At 36.1% G+C, this 22284-nt stretch overlaps 1 pseudogene across 1 annotated transcript; it reads right to left on the reverse strand.

The window, feature by feature from the left end:
- Positions 1–266: 266 nt before the first annotated feature.
- Positions 267–13910, reverse strand: LOC149176394 (large ribosomal subunit protein uL16-like; annotated as a pseudogene). Its single transcript, XR_016258060.1, has 4 exons — positions 13504–13910; positions 1150–1355; positions 933–1015; positions 267–837 (listed from the first exon to the last, which is right to left on the reverse strand). The product of XR_016258060.1 is annotated as a large ribosomal subunit protein uL16-like (transcript).
- Positions 13911–22284: the final 8374 nt, after the last annotated feature.

Here is a 22284-nt window from a genome sequence, read left to right on the forward strand (position 1 = left end):
ATAAAATGTCAACCCAGATTTTAGAGAAATTTGACCGGAAAACCCACCGGAAAAGCCTCCAAAAAGTCGCACTAAAGACAACTCCAAAAAGAAATATAAGAATTACTTCTGACATGCCCGGCTAACTTTTTTAAAATTATTATCCAAATATAAAAATGATATTGATGACATTGTAAAATAAGAATAAAATGTCAACCCATATGATATTGATGACATTGTAAAATAAGAATAAAATGTCAACCCATAACGGTGTGCTGTGCGAAATGTTAAAGAAAAAATAATCTAGATTACAACTTTACGAGTGTCAAAATTCAAAACATAAAAATAAATATAAGAAAAATACCTAACTGTACAACCCTATCACTCACGAGTATCTTAATGAGATAAACTCGAGTTATTAAGAAATGATGCGGATTACACCTTGCTGAACAGGGCGAGCTTTTAAGGCTCCTCGTTTATCAACCATAACACAAGACAGGCTTTTAAGGCTCCTCATTTATCAACCATAACACAGCAGCACTAATCTAAGCAACTATTTCGTCTGAAGAATCATGAGCTCGCTTGACGAATGCAAGCCGAGGACATACAAATAAATATAAGAACAATATTCAACTGCACAACTCTATCACTCACGACTATCGTAATGAGATAAACTTGAGTCATTAAGAAGTGACGAGGATTACACCTTGATGAACAGGCAAGCTTTTAAGGCTCTTCATTTATCAACCATAACAAAGCACTAATCTAAGCAACTATTTCAGCTGAAGAATCATGAGCTGGCTTGACGAATGCCTGCCCAGGACGTCGGTTGGACAATCGACCGCGGCAACCAAGCAACTGTAGGAGGAAAAAGTTAAAATAAATACAAAATAATCACCCACACATTCAAAATATAAATATATACAAAGTAACGTGTATTCACTTCCACTCACCTTGGCATTCACACCATCGGGAATAATTCTGTTTTCTAACGTCCACTTCAAGTAGTCAGCTCTGGCATACTTGGTGAACCCCCCTAAAAAATGCATGACAATGAATTATTTTGTTTTGAAATTAAGTATAAGAAGTTTACAAGTAATTGGTAGATTAGCATACCATTTTCTGCTGACAACAATTATTTTGTCTTGTAATTAGGTGTAAGAAGTTTACAAGTAATTGGTGGATTAGCATACCATTTTCTGCTGACAATAATTTTCTACAAGACAGGGAATTTGAACTTGGCACGATGCAGAGTTTCTTGGGCATGATTTGTGTGGGTGTCCCTGCATTGTACTGAAAGGAGCACTTGGCCCATCGCCACGCGTGCACAAGTTCCCTGCGGTTTTCCAAACGCTCCTATCATTCCACTTTGAAGCCTGTCTACCAATGAAGGATCATCATTATTGTTCAACATAGTAAAAAAAATATCAATCCTTTTTAACAAGAGTGCTCAAAGATAATTCACCTATTTTGATAATATTAGGAAGTCTAGGATTTCAGCAGTAATTTTTCATGTAATAACTTTCAAACTTGCCTTCAGCATAATTTTTACGCTGCCACTTCTGCTTATCACAGTACTTATCTTCCAAAAAATGAGCATGAAAAAATATTTATCTTCAAAACTAACTCTATCTACCTGTTCTATCTACAGGAATTTCAATTTTGTTGAGATGAAATTCTTACTTTAAAGTTGGATGACTAAAAATCATCATTGAAGCGTAGAATTACATTATAAAACCTCATATTTCATATCATGGAGATGTTGTCCATGTATGAAATTAAATAACAAAGTTACATATTCAGTGAATCATGCAACTTAAAAATTTCACAAAATAAACTGTTTAAGAGGAATAACATGAAATCAAAAAGTAATGTCAGTTTACGAAAGACTAATAGTATAACTTAGGTGAACTCAGAAACTCATTGCAAATGGCCTTCTATTAGAGGAATATGTCACAAGACAACAAAGAACTAACAAATAACCAGGAAGAACTAAAGAGATACCACCCATATTTAAAGCTAACAAACAACCCGGATATATATTGAGTGTAATCTGCAGAGAAGCCCCATGTGTCTAGGTTATGACAGTCGAAGCAAATATTTCTCTTCATATGAACTTCAAAAATTCAAGTTATACAGAGGTACTACACTAAAATAATAATCAGGATATTGAGTGTAGTCTGCAGAGAAGCCCAATAATTCAGTTATAAAAGTCGAAACCAAAAAAAATGGTTGATATGGACTTCAAAAATTCAAATTATGCAGAGGTAAAACCAAACCCAAAACGCAACAAAATACCATTGTTATTTGATCAAAAAACTTAATTGCAAATTGAGCACCTTTGACATTTCCTTAACAGAGAGATTCAACCAACTCAAGCTAAAGATTACAAAGAATTTGATCAATGTCGTGAACGCAGCAAGCCAATGTAGGTACTACATGCTACACAGATTCATACAAATCTCAATACCCAACCATAAAATAAGATGAGAAATGGGTGGAAAAATACCTGAATTACACTTTTTAAAGCTTCTGGGCATTTGAATTATGCATTAGATGTTGAAATTTCAAAGCAAAGCTATATTTTATATTCGATGGACTTTTCAGATGGTAGTTGTTCTAACACGCTCTTCAGAGCCAAAAATCCTCTACATTAATTGATAAGAAAAACAATCGGAAAACAATCTCAAAAGGAAAACTGATGTGAATTCCCAAAAAAGTACTAAAACTGAAAATTAGTTTCTCTTCCCCCACTCCAATATAGGCATCATCATGGCATTAAGATAGTAGCCATAGCCAAAATAGGTTATGAGAAAACAATAGGTATCTATTACTTTACACAATTGGAATATAATAACCATAGGAAAATAGAATCTAGAAAAACATTAGGTTATCTTTTAGTTGCATTTTCACCACAAAAAATGTAACAACACTCAAATGTACTACCCTCTAATACTCATTTTGACACCTACATGAAAACTTGAACGGTCTACATTCCCTATTTCTTAATTAATAATTGTGCACCTTGTCCCAAAACTTATATGCAAAAGCATCAAAGGCCCACAATGGAAGTATTTGGAATTGTTGCCATTCTCGGAAGACTAAATGACATTTTAGAAGCTAAAAAGTAAACTTTACACAGGTTCAATTCTTGGAACATGCTCAAGCTAATCACATCCTTGATGTGTAAAACCACAATGTACAACATAGAATTGGGATCTCAATGATGAATGCTTTCCAAGTGAATCAATTCAATTCCTCTCTCCCCCTGCCCCAACAAATGATACACTACATTATCTCTCATGGGGGTATATCATGCAGATGTGGCGTTTGTTGAGAGATCATTGTAAGATGATGGACTTCCTATTGTAAGACAAGGGCTGCAACTGCCATTTTTTGGGGGGCCAGCCATGTATCTTGAGAAAACGGCTAAAGCCCAATGTTTCTACAATAGGATGCTTCAACAAGCAATCGTGGAAAACTAATGTGAACTCCCAAAGAAGTACTAAAACTGAAAATTAGTTTATCTTCCCCACTCCAATATAGGCACCAAACCGAAAACTGATGTGAACTCCCAAAGAAGTACTAAAACTGAAAATTAGTTTATCTTACCCCACTCCAATATAGGCACCGTCATGGCCTATTTCTTTACAGCACTGAGATAGTAGCCATAGCCAAAATAGGTTATGAGAAAACAATAGGTTATCTATTACTTTACACAATTGGAATATAGTAACCATAGGAAAATAGGATCTAGAAAAACATTAGGTTATCTTTTAGTTGCATTTTCACCTCAAACAGTGTAACAACACTCAATGGACCCTCTAATACTCATTTTGAAACTTACACAAAAACTTGAACAGCCTACATTCCCTATTCCTTAATTAATAATTGTGTAGCTTGTCCCAAAACTTATATGCAAGAGCATCAATGGCCCACGATGAAAGTATTTGGAACTGTTGCATCTCGGAAGACTAAATGACATTTTCGAAACTAAAAAGTAAACTTTACACAGATTCCATCCTTGAAACGTGCTCAAACTGATCACATCCTTGATGCATAAAACCACAATGTACAACTGTCAACATAGAATTGGGATCTCAATGATGAATGCTCTAATAGCTCCAAATCGATTAGATAGATCGATCAATATTCGAATGCTTGTTATCCCACAACGACAAAGGGAATTTCCTATTCTTTTATGTAGCAAAGGATTATACTCGGGAAAATTTCCCGATGATTTTGGATCTATAACCATAGATTATGCTGCACGAGATCTAGCAGCACTGGCCGATGAACCCTTAATACTTAGTATTACCCGAAATAAATCAGTTATAGACACTAATACAATTCGATCCACTATTTATAGGCAAATTTTTCATTTACAATCTATGGATAATCAGGTTGGATCCAGTCAAAATGACGAAAGAATTATCTACAAAGTAGGAAAGGCTTTTATACAAAATACGCTTAGAAGAAATTCTCCCATGAATCCTCTATCTACCAAAAAGGAATTATGGAAGAAAAGGTTTTGTTATTTGTCCGAATGGTATTTAGAACCTTCGATTGCCGAAACAACTATGAAGGAATTGACCATACTTCCCCATATTTTGGGTTGCTTGGCCAGATCAGCGGCTCGAACACAAATTCCATCCTTGAAACGTGCTCAAGCTGATCACATCCTTGATGTGTAAAACCACAATGTACAACTGTCAACATAGAATTGGGATCTCAATGATGAATGCTTTCCAAGTGAATCAATTCAATTCCCCCCTCCCCCTACCCCAACAAATGATACACTACATTCTCTCGCATGTGAGTATATCATGCAGTTGTGACATGTTTGTTGAGAGATCGTTGTAATTTGTAAGAGGATGGACTTCCTATTATAAGGCAAGGGCTGCAACTGCCATTTTTTTCTGGGGCCAGCCATGTATCTTGAGAAAAAGGCTAAAGCCCAATGTTTCTACATAGGATGCTTCAACAAGCAATCGTGCATTTTGGCAGTGCTTCTTCTAGCTCTTTCTTACTAATTTGTTTGGTTTTGTAATGTTAAATGAACTAATTGATCAAATTGCATATACAGTATGCATGTAAACTTTTTATAATAAGTCTATTAATGTTCAATTTTGAGATAAAAAAGTATCAAATTGCATATACAGTATGCATGTAAACTTTTTATAATAAATCTATTTAATGTTCAATTTTGAAATACAAAAAGTAAGCTTCTCTTGCCCCACTCCAATATAGGAACCATCATGACCCATTTATTTACAGAATTGAGACATGGTAGCCATACCAAAAACAGGTTATGAGAAAAACTAGATTATATATTGCTTTACAAAATTGAAATATAATAACCATAGAAAAATAGGCTCACTCATTTTAGCACCTGCACAAAACCTTGAATAATTTACAGTGCCTACTTCTTATCTGGTAATTCTTTGGCACCTCTGCAAAATTTAAATTTTACGTTTACCTTGTCCCACATTTTTACACAAGAGCATCAAAGGCACACAATGGAGGTATTTGGAGTTGTTGCCACTCTTAGAAGACTAAATGATATTTTTAGAAACTATAAATGTAAACCTTACACAGGTCGCAATCTTGGCACCTACTCAAGCTAATCATATCCTTCATGTGGAAAACTACAATGTACAACATAGAATTGAGATCTTATTGATGAAAGCTTTACAAGTGAATCAATTGGCTATGGTATTATCCCTTTTTGTTCTCAATCTTTAACCTCAAACAGATGCAAGTTCAATGCCTGCCCTTCTTAGGTTGAGTTCACTAGACTGTTGCAAAAGAAATCGATTGTATGAACCATGATGATTGAATACTTCCCGAGCTCTGTGAGAAAATGTGTGCCTAATAAGCTAAGTTACCAGGATTCGGATACGAATACAGATACGGATCCGGATCGCTAGTTTTTTGAAAATCTAAGATTCGGATACGGCAAGGATACGTCACGTACAATCATATATATATATATATATATATATATATATTTTTAAAAAACACCTTAAAGCTAAAAAATCAAATACTCCATGAAACCATCAAACATTTTTAGAACATTGAATGATAAAATCATAAATATGAAGATTAAAACATTGAAATGGTGCATCGTCCCTCATACAAAGTAACAAAAAGGTCCAAGGATCATGATTCATAATATCATGAATGATAATAGTAAATACATTTACATATCCTCAAATTGATCTATATCTTCTGCATATTGCAACTCTACATCATGAATAGATGATGGGGGTCCTGGAATGTAGGAAGTTGCATCAGTAGGCTGGACTGGTGGTGGAACAATATCCTCAAGTAGGTTGAGGTGAGTCATGGCATTCAGTGTCAGGTTCAAGTCAGAGATCTCAGGCTCCACATCCCACATCCTGCTCGGACCTTTTTTATACTCTGGTTCAACATGTGATAGAAGACGGAGGTTGGAATGAACATAAACAAGGTCCTCAGCCTTTGCCGCTCCCAACCTGTTTCGCTTCACTGAATGGATGAAGCCATATGTACTCCAATTCCTCTCAGCTGATGAGGAACTAGCAACCTGTGATAACAACCTAGTGGCTAGAGTAGACAGATGAATGCTATCCCCACCATGGAAGCCCCACCAAGTAATAGGATCAAGATGTCCTCGATCATCCATAGCTACTGGATCTGAAAAGCCACCAGTAGACTGTACAAACCCTCCAAATTCTTAGCGGACTTCCATTGCAACTCCCATATCTCTATAAATTTTCTTCAAGGCTGTCTTGTATCCTTGTACCACTTCAGAATCTTTGTTTGGTGCTGCTCTACCAGGTAAAGACAAAGTTTTAGAATGATAGTATTTAGGGTGCAATGCATATGCCAGAAGGTGTAATGGCGTGGTCATTTTGTTCCAACTTTCTGTAACTATGTCCTTCACTAAATAATAGAATCTTTCATGAGGGTCATTTTCACTTGCCCTGATAATTTCCCTTATCCTCTCCAACATACTATCAATGTTTTCATAAACTTCCCCCAAGCAAGGTGTATCTGTATCAAATGCCCTGATCAAGGTCAAGATTGGTTTAGTGAACCATAGAAGATATTGAACCTTGTCCCACCATGCATCATCAAGAATGATGGACTTGATTTTTTGCCCTCTATCAGAAGTGGAAGTCCTCCATGATTCCCAAAGAGGGTCAATGACCATTGCTTGTAGTGCTTGTCTCACCTCCACAAGTCTCTTTATGACAAGAGTGTGGGAGGCAAAACGAGTTTCAGCAACCTATAAGTTTCAAAAGGCCAAATCTCAAATGAGAAACCATATATAAATTTGTAATTAAAAATAAGAATTTCATTATTTCTAATACAAATAGTATTGATTAAAAAAATTACCTTCAGTAGCTCCAACTTTGCAAAACCCCGATAAATGGCTTAGGACATTGAATGATTTGTTATGAACATTTGGATTTCTTTTGACGCTACATATATTTCATTAATCCATTCAATCTCACCAATCTTGGCAAGCATCAGGTTCAATGAATGGACTGCACATGGAGTCCAAAAGATGTGGTCATATCGACCCTCCACAATCAAACCTGCAGCTTTACAAACTTGTGCGTTGTCCGTAATGACTTGGACAACATTATGTGGCCCCACACTTTCTATTGCATCAATAAGAATTGTGGATATGAAAGATGCATCTTTCTCTATTCCACTGCAATCAACAGCCTTAAAAAACATTGCCCCTTGGGGGCATACTGCAACAACATTAATTAATGGGCGGTTTCTTTGGTCTCTCCATCCATCAGAAATGATGGACACCCCTGTTTCTGCCCATGTATCCCGGATTGCCTGTAGCTGTCTATCCACGGATTGCCTTTCTGATGCCAACAAGGTAGTGCGGACCTTTTCATATCCAGGGCTTTTGTACCCCTTTGGCGCTTCATTAACTGCCTTAATCATTTGTTGCCAGTAAGGGGAACGCACCAAATTGAATGCTAGCCCATTTGCATAGATGCAACGAGCTACATGTTCATCAGCGATGTCTCTACCTTGATTATTGAAACACGCTTCAAGAGGGCCTAGAGTGGCCCTTTTATTAGATGTAGCAGCAGGCCTAGATGGCAATGGAGCCCTAGTTGTAGAACTTTGCACAGGGTGTTTTCCCTTAGCAAGTTTTCTATCAGCAGCTTCTTGCAAAGATGCATAGAATTTCATTTTTCCAGGACTCAAACCTTGGCCAGGTTTGCCATTTGCATCTTTTGGCCCGGTGCATACTTGCACCCCTGTGTTAGTTTGACCGGTGAGATGGGCCTTCACTCTAGTATATGAGCCATTTTTTATATCTTGACATTCATTGCACTTCCATTTAAATGAACCACCTCCGGGATTTTTTCCAATAATCTCCACATACTGCCACAGAGGAGATTTTGGATCTGTTTTGATGATTTCCCCTTCACCATGCTCATGTTGTGAATCTTGTGATGGTTCCATTATGATAATGGTATAGACTCTATTGGTTACTTGCAACTGCATTTAAAAATCAAATTATAATATATTAATATTATCTATAAACAATTAAAAATTAAATTGTAAATACATTAAAAAAAAAAAAAAAAAAAAAAATTAAATACATTTTAAAAATTTAAATAACATGATGACTTAAAATTTTAAATAACATATATTAAATATTAATATAACTGTTATTATTATGTTATATAACATATAAATATAAATATTAAATAAATTAATAATAAATATACGAATATATTATATAATATATATAACTGTTATATTAATATATATTATAACTGTTATTAAACATTAAACATTAAAGTTTAAACAGCAAATAACATACATTAAATATTAATATAACTGTTTATTATGTTATATAACATATATATATATAAATATTAAATAATAAACATACGAACGTCGAATATATTATATGACTGTAACTGTTATTAAACAATAAACATTAATATAATACATATATTAACCGTGCACAATAATACATATAGCTATGGTTTATAACTGACAACAATAATGTATTAAAATGTAATTACCTGTTAACGCTTAAACCCTCGGCGCTTCTAAAACTTTTGCGGGCGTGAATAGTGCTGCCCGACTGTGTTAACACCGCGTGCAGGGGAACCGACGCCCTGACCAGAGTGAATGGTGCTGCGTGCAGTGGGGCCGGAGTTAAGCCCGCAACCAAAAATTCCTGTGCAGGAGGGGCCGGCAGTCGGAACGAATCAGTGTGTGCAGGAATGGCGACAAAAGAAAAGAAAGGTTATAATATATGCGGGACCACAAAAACCTAAAAAAATATCTGCCTTTTTAACTTTTTCGGCCACCTATCACCACTTCCGGCAGGCACCGGCGGGATCCGTATCATGTAAAGGGTAGCCGTTTCCAAAATCCACGTCTTTAAAAAATACGTATTTTTCACCGTATTTTGGAGTATCCAGATCCGGATCCGGTTCAAATCCGTGGATCCGGCAATACTCCACCTGCCTGTGCCGAATCCGGTAACATAGCTAATAAGTAAATAGTTATACTATTCGCCAAATTTAAATCTAAATAAGGGAAACAACTGATAAACGAGGGGGTAATAGAATGGAAGCTAACTAGCATTTCCCCATGAAACTAAAAGGGAATAGGATAGTGAAACTAAAAGGGAATAGGATAGCAATAATTGATATTCCCACTATCACAAATTGTTTTGAGTTCCTAATAATTCACCTATGCCAAGATAATAATACAGGTTTGTACAAGCCCCCATGTAGATGGAAGCTATACTATCATTTCACCAAAAATATATTGAAAGAAAATAAGGCAAGACTAAGTGTCATTTGCCCTGTGACAAGTTATTCTGAATTGTTTTGAGTCTGCTTCATCACAATATTGATATAGGCTTGACAGGCCCTATGTTAAAATGGGCATGTCATGATGGCATATAGTTGGTGTTCAGAGCCTCCCATGAACCAAAACATATTTACCATTATTCGTTGCCAAGAAAAGTTTTGTTAGCACAAATTAACCAAGTCAGAAGTTTAAACTTCAAAGCTGGATAATAAGTAATGTTGCAACACATGACTACAGCTCCATCTCAAACATACAAAGAGTACTACAAATAAGCCTTTTAAACATGTTTAAAAAGTAGCAATTGATTTTCCTTTGCTAAACATTACCACGCTTCAAACTAGGGAAACACTTTGACATTACTTCACCACAATAATAACATAGGCTTGACAGGCCCTGTGTTTAAATGAGCATGTCATAATGGTGTATAGTTGTTGTTCAAAGCCTTCCATAAACCAAAACATATTTAACATTATCCATTGCCAAGAAAATGTTTGCTAGCACAAAGCACTTAAATCAGAAGTTTAAAACTTCAATGTTCGATATTAACTAATGTTGCAACACCTGACTACAGCTCCATCTCAAGCATATAAGAGTACTACAAATCAATGTTGCAAGAACTGTCCCCGCTCCCACGGATCAAAAACTAGAACCATGTCCCATGTAGAATTGTGGGTGAACTGCAAATTCGCAATAAAACCACATTTCCTAGACTTTTGGAACCTAGACAGTTCTACTCACAGTTCCACATGCCTGAATTGTGGTTCTGTTTGTAGTTCCAACAATTCTGCCATCATTCTCACATCATCTTGAAACCTGTCCACACAATTCAACGGGTCACTTCTTTTTTTGGGGCAATTTTGGAACCACTGTGTGAGGAACCCTCCCAAACACTTCCAACATGCTCTTTTGGTGTTCCCTAATAGTAATGTTAAATTCTTGAAGTAAAACGATGAAAATGAAAGATAATGGAGAATTCCAACCTCATCAGACTTATTATGGAGAAAATAGAATTACATATTTCATTCAAATTTCAGCAGACTTAACAGTTTTCAAAATTTCAAGATCAATGGGATTGTGGCATTTCATTAGATTATATCATGTATGAGGGTATGTGATGGGCATTTAATCAGAAACAAAAAGCCCTATATGTACCCCAGTGTCAGTGTTGTTGATTGTTAAACTCTTTTGTCATGGCCTTAGCAAAAATATACACTTCACTCAGGTCAAAATCATTGATCAGGCATGTTAAGCTTTTCCTACCATATTTTAAGGCTTGGATTAGGCAGTTTGATCAAATTAGGCAATGTTGACTAATATCCCTAAAAATATCAACATAGAGGCAAATGTTAGAGATAAGAGGAGAAGAATCTAGATTCTAAACAGTTGATGCTCAAATAATTAATCATTAATGTACTATAAATGTCATTTCTATGCTTTAATATATTTTGCTACTAATTTGGCATTCATTTGTCTTTTATATAAACGCAATAATGTATGTGTGTGTATATATATACATGGCCTTAGCAAAAATATACACTTCACTCAGGTTAAAATCATTGATCAGGCATGTTAAGCTTTTCCTACCATATTTTAAGGCTTGGATTAGGCAGTTTGATCAAATTAGGCAATGTTGACTAATATCCCTAAAAATATCAACATAGAGGCAAATGTTAGAGATAAGAGGAGAAGAATCTAGATTCTAAACAGTTGATGCTCAAATAATTAATCATTAATGTACTATAAATGTCATTTCTATGCTTTAATATATTTTGCTACTAATTTGGCATTCATTTGTCTTTTATATAAACGCAACAATGTATGTGTGTGTGTATATATATATATATATATATGCTTAGCTTCAGAATTTTTGGAAAATGGCTTGCCACTACACTTCCAAAAACCAAAGCACCCCTTCGTGCAACATTGCTACAAATAAGCCTTCTCAACATGTTTGAAAAGTGCAATTTATTTTCCTTTATTAAAAATTACCTCACTTCAAGCTAGGGAAACACTTTACACCTTTGTAATGATAAGCTCTTCTATAAAAGTGATAGAAGCGAAAGTTTTGGAGAAGTTTATAATGACTTATATGTAAATGAAGTTGGAAATTAGATGTACAATGCATAATTATCAAAAGTTGTACCATTTCCATGTATATCCATTTTCATGCTAATTTGACAATTCTTTAGGCATTTCAAACCTTACCTAAAGCTAGGTAACCAACTCTTATAGCTAATGCTTTTATGACGCTTTGCATATGATGATATGACACCAGCATTGTTGTTTTTTAATAAGGAATAATAAAATGATTTCTTCCTTTCCCGACCAGAACAAACAATTCTAAACAACAAATTTTGAAAGAAAATATCATATTTCATATTTACAAGCTAAGCAAGTTTGATTACGTTTGATTATGGAGAAAAAAATCATGGTTAAGCACACTTGAGACAAATCCAAATTTGAACATATGACTTTTTCACGAAGTTATGATTATTGAGTACCTAGTCCAAAAAAAGTAAGACTTACACTGCAATCCATTTTACAAGTTTTAATCCCTGTGAACATCACCCAATACATTGAGTCCCAAATGATACATTCGAGCACATGAGTCCCAAATGATACATTCGAGCACATGAAAAATTGGGAAATATTGATTATGGCTGAACACTTAAAAGAATGGCTGAGCCTCGAGGTAACTAACTTCCATCTTGAGTAATCAATTAATCCCAAAAAAAAGCATTTGATACATCTCCAAACCTCAGAAACACGTCCCATCCCACGGCGCAAGTTCACCAGCATTACTTAACTCAAGGGACTTTTTTGTAAGGTCCAACCCTAAGCAAAGTATTCTCGTTTTCTAAGGCCTGATTTTCATTCTCCATGCTGTATAATCTGAAATAAAATCTAATTTATTGACAAGCAGTTTAACGGACAGATATGTGGTATGTTGACGGGCAACCTGTTAAAGAAATCCGACCTATAAACCATCAAATCGGGAGAGAATCCAATCCGCTTCTGCTCCGTTTTGGGTATTCTATTCACACTGGTTTGACGAACTGGTCTTCTATTTCCGTCCTTTTGCTGACAGGACTTGGGTTTGTTGTTTTGTATTCTGGGTAAAAAACTGTTCCGCCTTGTCCTAAACATCAACTCAATCTGGGTTCGCAGGGTTCGCTGTTTGGCTTTGCGCTTTTAAATTCAGTATCAGTAGGTATTTCAGGAACAGGTCCCCTGCTTGCTACTAGATTGTGTAATAAAACTTGCTGGAGTGGAAAGGGCAGTACTTCGGTTTCCGAGAATAAGCATGGAACTTACGTCCAGTGGATATACCAGAACTTCCGGACCTAAAAATAATCTGAATCGAACGTAAGGATATTCAACGGGGAAATAACTAAAAGACCACATTAAAGGATCTATAAGGTCAATCGATTAAAAGAACATGACTGTTCAATAAAGAAACCCCGAGACTAGTAGAGGGAATTAAAGCAAAAATTTCAGACTATAAATAACAGAAACGCTATATCTGGTTTCAAACATTAACAGAATAAAGCTCCACACAGTAGAGATATCGATTTAAACTCCGCACACTAGGGTTAGATTAATGTATTCCAGGCTCTGGCCTTCAATAAAGAAAAACAGAGACTAAGACAAGTTGCTTTAACTCACCTATAGGCTCCGGCGCACGAAAGCGTCCTGTTAATACGGGGACATGTAATGGATACACACGAACACGCAGATGGGACGCGTCCTTTCCGGCAAACTTGGCCATGTAGTTGTTACAAGCAATACGGGCCGCTTCCAGCGCCTCGCTCATTACATTTTCCAGGTGAACGCAGAAAGGAAACTCGTCCGCTGCTCTTTTCTTGGCACCAACATCGTATATGCGGATTTTGGGATCTGGAACGACCCGAGAGTATCGAGATTTCGGGTAGGGTTTGTTCTTAATCTGACGATGACATCTCGCTGGACCTGCAAAACAAAACCCACGCAATTGAATCAAAAGCCTCGCAGTAAACATTCAGTAAGAAATCGCAATCATTCACTGAAAAATCGATAAGAGTTTGAATCATATGTCTCACCATCCTTATAATTTACAACAGCGAGCCGAACGCCCGTAGTTGAGATGAATCGCTGTAATTGGCGGGTGAGCGAGGTTTTCAATCTATAAATCTTTTACAAACCCTAATTTCGTTGAATGGATGCTGCAATCCAACGGCCCTAAATTGGTTTCCCAAAATGTATTAGACTCTCGAAATTGAGACTTTACCAAACCAATTAAGCTATGCAACGCCAAAATCCAAACCATTAATTTGTCAGTATCCTTGTTACTGATGAAATGGTTCCAACATTAAAAACAAAAAGAAATTAATGAATATATATGAAATTATAGAAATATAATAATACTAAAATAAATTAATATATACTTATATTCGTATAGAAATTTCAATATATTTGTATTAAAATATCAATTTATTTATATTAAATAATTTTTGATTTTTTGGGGAAGATTTTGATCCAATTGTTAATGGTTTGGAGTCTCTACTTCCCCGCTGTCTGATTTCCCATTTCCATTCAAAAGGTATATTCACATGGGATAAGTTTACATGGTCCCTTCCGGATTCATCTCCGCCTATTCGGGTCAAGGATATATATGCTGCAATGACTGTCTGCCATCCATCAAGCGCCGATCCGATCTTCCCTCTTAGACTATGGAAGGTGGCATGTCCACTAAAAATGATATTATTTTCTTGGCTGGTCTTCTCAAACAGGAACCTCACTTGGGAGGTCCTCCAAAGAAAAGGCTGGCTTGGTCCGGGAAGATGTTCTATGTGTCACTCCGAATCCGAGACAAATGCTCACATGTTTTTCCGATGTGCCTCAACTCTTCACATCTGGTATGCATTGTCCTTGTCCTTTGGTTTTCCTTACCAGGTCTTTTCTACTGTACAGGAAGCGTTCAAATGGTGGAGCGATCAATGTTCATCCTGGCGTACCTTGTTTGTCATGGTCGTTTGGTACTTATGGAAATGGAGGAACGCCCGAATCTTTCAAGAATCCAGGGATCCCCTGGACTCTATTCTGCTCCTGGTTACGGAACTCTCGAACTGACTTGATGTTCTGGGCTGCTGTCCTCCTTTCATGTGATTTTTTTTCTCAGCCTGGATTACTGCTGATTTTGATGGTATCTCTGTGCTTTTTCTTTTAAGTTACAGTGTCTTTCAATTTTTAAAATCTGTTATTGTAAGTTCTATGTTCCGACTGGACCTCTTTTCCAGTATCTGGCCATTGGGTAAAATGGACTGAACAGCTCTTCAGTTTTTGTTTTTTCCGGACATGTGTCAAATTGGATCCATTGGCTTCAGGTTTTTGTATGTATACTGAACTTTATATTCTCTTAATATAAACTATGATGTTTTTTCTCTCTGAAAAAAAAAAAAAGATAAAATCAAAATCAAAATTAAACTTAATAGGTTTATTATTTTTTACTTGTAATAATATAATTTTTTAATACATACATAAAAATTAGAAACTCAAATAAACTTATACATGTGTATAGACAATGTTACATAATATAATATGTTTTCTTTTTTTTATTATTATCTTATAAATGAATTTACAATGTGTATAGCATCGCTACAACAATTAAATAAAAGAAACAACAACAACTATGTTTCTTTTCATGGAACATCTATTTATGTAAGTTTTCCCTACCAAACTCAAAGGGAGCAATTTACCTTCTTCTACAAATAAGTTGCAATTTCTTCCTTTTAATATTACGGAACTCTTAAGGGTCGCATGATGGGGAGAGAGGTCTTGTACAGCCCCAGAGGAAATCATGTTAAGAGGTATGCATGGGGATTGGAACAAATGAGAAACAATCAGGCAAAATGCATGGATTGTTGCAAGGTCTAATATTGGCCAAAACCACAAAAGTGTCCAACATTAGAATCTTCGGGGACTTGCTTATCATCATTTAGCACTTATGCAAAGGAATCTCGCATCGAGACAAGCATTTGGAGAGCATATTGAAGTGAATAAATGTAAGTAAAGATCATAAAAAAATGGTTATGCAATTTAACTATTAATTGCAATTTCTATTACATAAGGTTAAGTATGAACCCTCTCTATTTTGTGTTTTATATGATTATGTTTGGCTTGAAGATATTTTGAGAGTTAACTAGTCTATATGTTTTCTTCTCTTATATTTTAGAAGTGAATATATTTCTAGGACATTTTGACACTCCCTAACATGTATTAGTGACGAGCCCCAGCATTGCAACAAGATGCTCCAACTCCTGGGTCTATCGACTTAAATTATCAACCTGGGGTTCATACAAACTTAGGAGGGGTAGACATTGTATGTGCAACAGACACCTTCCTCTTCATAGTTTGACTCCCTTTGATGCAAGTGCAAGAAGACAATGAAGAAATTTTAATTGAGCAAAGATCTAGGTAAGCCACCAATCCTAAGGTAAATAACAATAAGCAAACCTATTCTACTTTTGTTAGAAAGTAAATGGCAGAAAGGACATTGATTCTATTTACAAAAATGTAAAGCATAATGGAAACTTAAGCAAATATAATCTATCTTGTTGGAAATGAAATCTATTCTATTTTGCAGGAAAGGAAAGTCCTAGATTATTCTTGCAAGAAGGAAATCACACTTTGCATGAAGTAAATTGCGGGAAGGAAATATAAACTAATTGCAGAAATCAACCTTCAAGATTCAAGCAATGTAAGAGATAAACGGAGACCTAACCAAGCCTCAACTCAGCCAAAGTGGCCCCATAGCATTCATAGGCTATAAATCAACTTCTACCATGAATTTAGAGTGAATTTGGGCAAGGGAGATCTCAAAACAAATTGTTACAGGACTGTTACTCCTCTAGATAACTTATTGAATGCCCAAGCAAATCAAATGAAAATGATATGGGAAATTTTTTATTATTAAGTAGGATGTCCTAGGACTCTATTCCAAGTGGAATCACTCAAAAATACCCCAATTAACTTGTGTTAAAAAAAAACAGAAATTACTACTTTAAAAACCAGAAATTCTAGAACTAGTGAGCTAATTAACCTACCAAATACCTAACCTAATCAAGTGAAAATTCTATGGGGTAAATTTTGTTATTAACTTGGATTTTTTTATGACTCAACTCAAGTGGAATCAACTCAAATGAAGATCATTAACACATTCTAAAAAAATAGCAGAAAATTACTACTATTTTACTACAAGAGACTTGCAAAAAATCTAGATTTGTGAACTAGTAAACCAATCCAAGCAGCTCGATGATGAATATGACTTTTCAAAGTTGTTCTAAGGATGAATCATGCTTGTGACTCTGTAAATAACTTGAAAAGCAACTCACTTCAATCATTTAACCAATATAACCTACAACAAAAGAAGCATGAATAGTAAATGCATAAATAAGAGATGCAAGTGAAAAAGACATTCAAAGAAGATAAAGAAATTGTACAATAGGGCTCTGAGGCTCCTAGGATGGCCAAGCCCAAGGATACTCAGAGTCCTATGAATGAAACCAAGCTTCATAAGCTAAAAATGGCACCAACCTTCATTACTTGAATCAATCCAAGTACATCCGTGCTAGAAATGAAAGTGGAAATGTTAAATAACAAGTTTTATCCACAAGAAGACTAAGAATTATATGCCTCTAGAGGAAAATTCGAATTGGTACTTATATAAAGTGATGAGGAAGCATTGTCCTCGAAGGGAGGCAATTTTCCCCTCCAAAAACCCTCAAAAAGTGGATATAGTTCTCAACACTAAGAATTCGCATTAAATGATAGGGAACACATTCCTATATTTTCTCAACCAGTGGAGCTCCAGAATTTATCAATAATTTCATGAAATTTTGTTAATTTATTATCCAATCTCGATCCTCCTGTAACAGGGAGAAAGTCCCTAAATTAGCTCATCCTCAAAGTCTTCATAATTTTCCCAATGTTCTCACAATAATTCTACAAAAATAAATAATATTAGGCACATAATAGGCAATTATCTCTAGACATTCCTAAGAACATATTAAAGTTATAAAAACATTATCAAGTGTAGAAGGAGAGATTTAATATAGCCTTTATGTGCCTAGGAAAGGTTAGATGGGCCTTAATCTGTGTCTAATTTGGAGGCCCATTATTCCCCCCTACTGAAATTGTTGCTCATCCTCTGAGTAACCTATCCAACTTCTTGCCCTGTTATTCTTCTTTTATGCCTCAAATTTATTTTCATGCAATTCCCTTCCTTGGCCCAATGGAATATGATTTGGATGGTTGCCTACATTGGATGGCTTCCATGGACAAACTTGCCATGGTGGAAAGTTGTACCTCCTTTTCCTGTAGCTACTCCCTTAGCCTGTTGTTTTCTAATTGTAGTTTCTCTTTCATGACAGACTCCCTTAGCCTTATATCATTCAATTCCTTGCTCATTTCTTGCATTTTTTCCTCCATGAGGCCCACATCCTCTACTTTCTTGGATTTTGCAATTTTCATCCACTCATGAGTTCTACCTCTTTTTGTAATAAATTTGTAATAGGATCCAATACCAAATTGTGGAGTGGGCTCTTGGAGTCATTATGGACCTTCTCCCTCCTCTTGAGTTGTTGTTGTCCCTTTCTGTAACACTTTTTCTCCATCCTTAGCAATTATTTTTTTGACCTGTAGCATTTATGTTTGCACCCTTGCCATTTCGTTGGAATACATTGCTCCCAAGGCTCTAGTGGTTGTTCTACACAAAATTTGTCTTATTGTAGCACTCTATTAGCTTCCTGTAGCAACTCTGTTCTTCCTATAGCAGTTTTGTTATGGTCTTGTAGCAGTTATGTTTTGGTCTTGGAGCACCTTGTTCTGATCTTGTCGTACAAAACCCGAATCATATAGGAAATAATATTTGCATGCCAAGAGGTGATGGGTCCACCTTTTATTTTTATTATTGTTTTTTTTGTTCATTGCATGCAAAATAACCTGAGAGTGCTTTGAGTTAACTGAGTTAGCCCCCAACTACTTTTTGACCTCTATGATAACATCCCACATTTTAAAGTCTTTTTTCACTTTTGTCTCATTTATCTCCCACATGTGTGGTTGTCTTTCGGAGAAAAGTTAAGTGACTTGCTAGATAAGACTAGGGCTTCTTGTTATTAAGTTTGGCTATAAAAGACTTTTCCTTCTTACACTTTTAATGTTTTCTCAAGGTAGAATAGGTTCAAAGGGTGAGTTTAGAGAGTTGCATACCTATGCCTTGGCATAAGTGTTTTTTAGTGCAGGATGTTGTTATAGTTGTGGAGGCTGCCTTTGATGATCCTGAAGCTGCATGTGATAATCTATTAGAGATCCTCTAGGTTTTCTTGTTGATTTTGTTGCTCTACTCATGAGATGTCATTGATGTGAGTGTTGTAGCTGATCATATGTCATTTCTAAACAGAGGTAAGGTTGTTGTGCATGTCTTATGCAATTTCTTGAGAAAGATATGTATGTTTTATGTTCTCTTGCTAACTGATGTGTAGAGTCCAAAGATTGTCTTACTTTGACACCCATTTTTGCCTATATTTCCTCTATTTTCCTATACTTATCACCTAAATGATGCAATAGACACAAGGTTTTGTTAAAGGTAAGCAATAACATGTCTTCTTCTTCATGTTTGTCTATATACCCTATTTTTTTGTTAAAGAATGCATTTGGCTACAAAATTGGTCTGTTTCTGCAGCTAATCCAGATTTCTGTAGCTGCCTCCATTGTTTGCAAGGTTCAGAAGCTCTAGCTCAGCGAAGAAAGATACAGATGGATAAGGAATGGTCCCCTAGTGGATTCCTTCCTATTCCCTCAAACCAGTTCATCAAGATGATCGCAGGATATCATGGTCAAACCCCAAAGTCAACTACAAGATTGTCGCCGGGACAGAATCTGAGTTTCAACGAAACCTTATCGATTTTCTTTCAGAATAGCAAATCGAATGTTTACCGATATAGTTTAATTGAAATAAAGATATTTAGGCTTAAAATGCTCATACTTTTATGCCAAAGACTTATTATAAAAACTATGGTTGCACTGTGTTTTGGCCGCGTGTCGGATGATGTAATTTTTGAAAACGGTTTGTTAAGTTTCATTTTGCAAGTAATAGACTTGGTTTTATGTTTGTATGTGCTGTGTTGATTGGAGATTGTGGACTGATTCATGGAGGGCCCCTACGACCAGTAACAGGTCTTTAACCGATTGCAATTAGATTTATTTCATTACTTGAATACTCTATTTTTGTGTGAAGAAATGCAGTATGATGAGTTCGCCAGTGAATCATTATATGCATGAGAACTTCCCTTTGCTTTATACCTAGTTTAACTTTGCTATTTCATTTGCTTTTTAACTGGTTGAGTATGGTTATTTCATTTGCTTCTTATCTAGTGTAGTCCAACTATGTTTACTTCATAATGTAGTTGATGTTTAGAATATCTTATTTGGATGAAATTGAATAAGTAGAAGTGTGAGAGTCTTCTCCTTATCAATTGAATTCAAACAATATTCCTTTACAATTTGATACAATAGATTTCTCTTGCACTTAGTAAATTAGAGTTGGAGCATAAAAATTCGAGACAAAAATCCAAAACAGTCTAACACAAGTAAAATCTAGAATCACTCTCATATCATCCATAAACTGATTCAATAGAGAATAACTCCTAAGAAATTAGCTTATAACTTTAGGGATTGATACATTAATATAATTAATGACACCATTTCCATACTAATCTTAATTTTAGACCCTAACAAGAACATAACGACATAATAAATAACTTCTAGCACATATAGTGCACCTGTACTTCATCAGTATACCTACCCTGGTTGATAATTTATGATTGATCATTTAAAGACATCAAATTGGCCAAACATTTTGGCGCCATTGCCGGGGAAGTACAAATAGAAGTTAAGAAAGAAAAACCAAAACATGATATGCGTAGGGATAGAGACTCTATAGGTAGATTTGTAGGGCGAGGAAGAAGTTTAATTCCCGCAATCCACTCACTTCACCACGATTTCAAGAATCCACATCACCTCCTCAAACCCGAATTCCATTTAGAGGTCGACAAAGGCTTCCTGAAATCTCAAGATCAGAAATCCAATCCAGGACTTCACCCACTTCCTTTACTGAAGCTGTAATTGAAGAAAATCCTACATCCCCAACTACAGGAGTAATTTTTCTATCCTCCACTGGTGAGCAAATTTTGGGAGAAAAATTAGAAGTTCCTAGTGAAGAAGAGGAACAGAAAACTTATTTTGAACAACCATTGATAGAGGAACCAGAAAGATTATAAGAACACTATATTAGTTTTAAAGAATCTATCATAGCTGAAGAAGGGGAAGGAGAGGTACACAATGTCCATGGCGAGGAAAATAGGATTGGAGGAGGTAGAGGTGGGGATAGGAACAAAGGAGGGGGTAGAGGCAGAGGAAACCAAGATCATTCTGGATTTCCTATTCTTAATGAAGATACAACCCTCACAATGAAAAATATATCACCCTCAATTCTTCCTAATTTCCATGGAAAAATAAACAAAGACCCAGAGACATTTCTCTTCGAATTTGAAGTATTATGAAGATCATATGACTATCTGCATAATGCTCAAAAACTAAAATTGTTCCCTGCTACATTAAAAGACTTAGGATTAAAATGGTTCATGAGTCTAGGAGTGCATTCTATAACGACAGGGTGAAAAATTGATCCAGGTGGATATTGGTGGCCACCCGCCAAGTCCACTTGGACCCCCACCATTGTTTCTTTCAGTTTTTCAATTTCCTTAATTGTAGCACAATTCACTATTTTCAGCCGCACCCACTTGGAATTCATTCCGGGATGCCATCAAGGAGCAGTACTACCCTGTCGGAAGCTATGAGGATCAATACATAAAGTGGACCACGCTACGGCAGGGAAGGGACCAAGACGTGCCGGATTTTACCAATATTTTTCATACCCTTCGCACAAAGTTGGGTATCAAGGATTCAGAGCAGCATTTGATACTCAAATATTGCGGTTGCCTGCACAAGTACATCCAGGAAGAAATAGAATTCTTGAACATCTCCTCGCTCGGCACGACATACCGATATGCCGTCAAGGTCAAGCAAAAGTTTAAACAGAAGAAGCGAGACTTTGGATCTGCGAATCCGAAGCAAGGGAAAGGTGCCCCCAAACCGCAGAACAAAGGACAAAGCCAAGGTGGGGCGGCCCAAGGCAACCTGCCAAAGCTGCAAGCAAAGAACAGCGCCAGGAAGCCTAGAAAGGACAGGGGAAAGTGGTGTGAGTTCCATAAGAGCTCCACTCACAACACAAGCGAGTGTCGAACCAAGCAGTCACTGGTGGCTGAGCTAAAGGTTTCAGAATCAGATGCAACCCGACAAGGGGAATGAAAAAGGGAAGCAGATTATCGATGCGGAGCCCAACGCCACCGT

The sequence above is a fragment of the Pinus tabuliformis genome, chromosome 4_1 (genome assembly GCF_031772625.1).
Source record: "Pinus tabuliformis cultivar Carrire ecotype Pingquan chromosome 4_1, CPIR1, whole genome shotgun sequence".
Lineage (NCBI taxonomy): Eukaryota > Viridiplantae > Streptophyta > Pinopsida > Pinales > Pinaceae > Pinus > Pinus tabuliformis.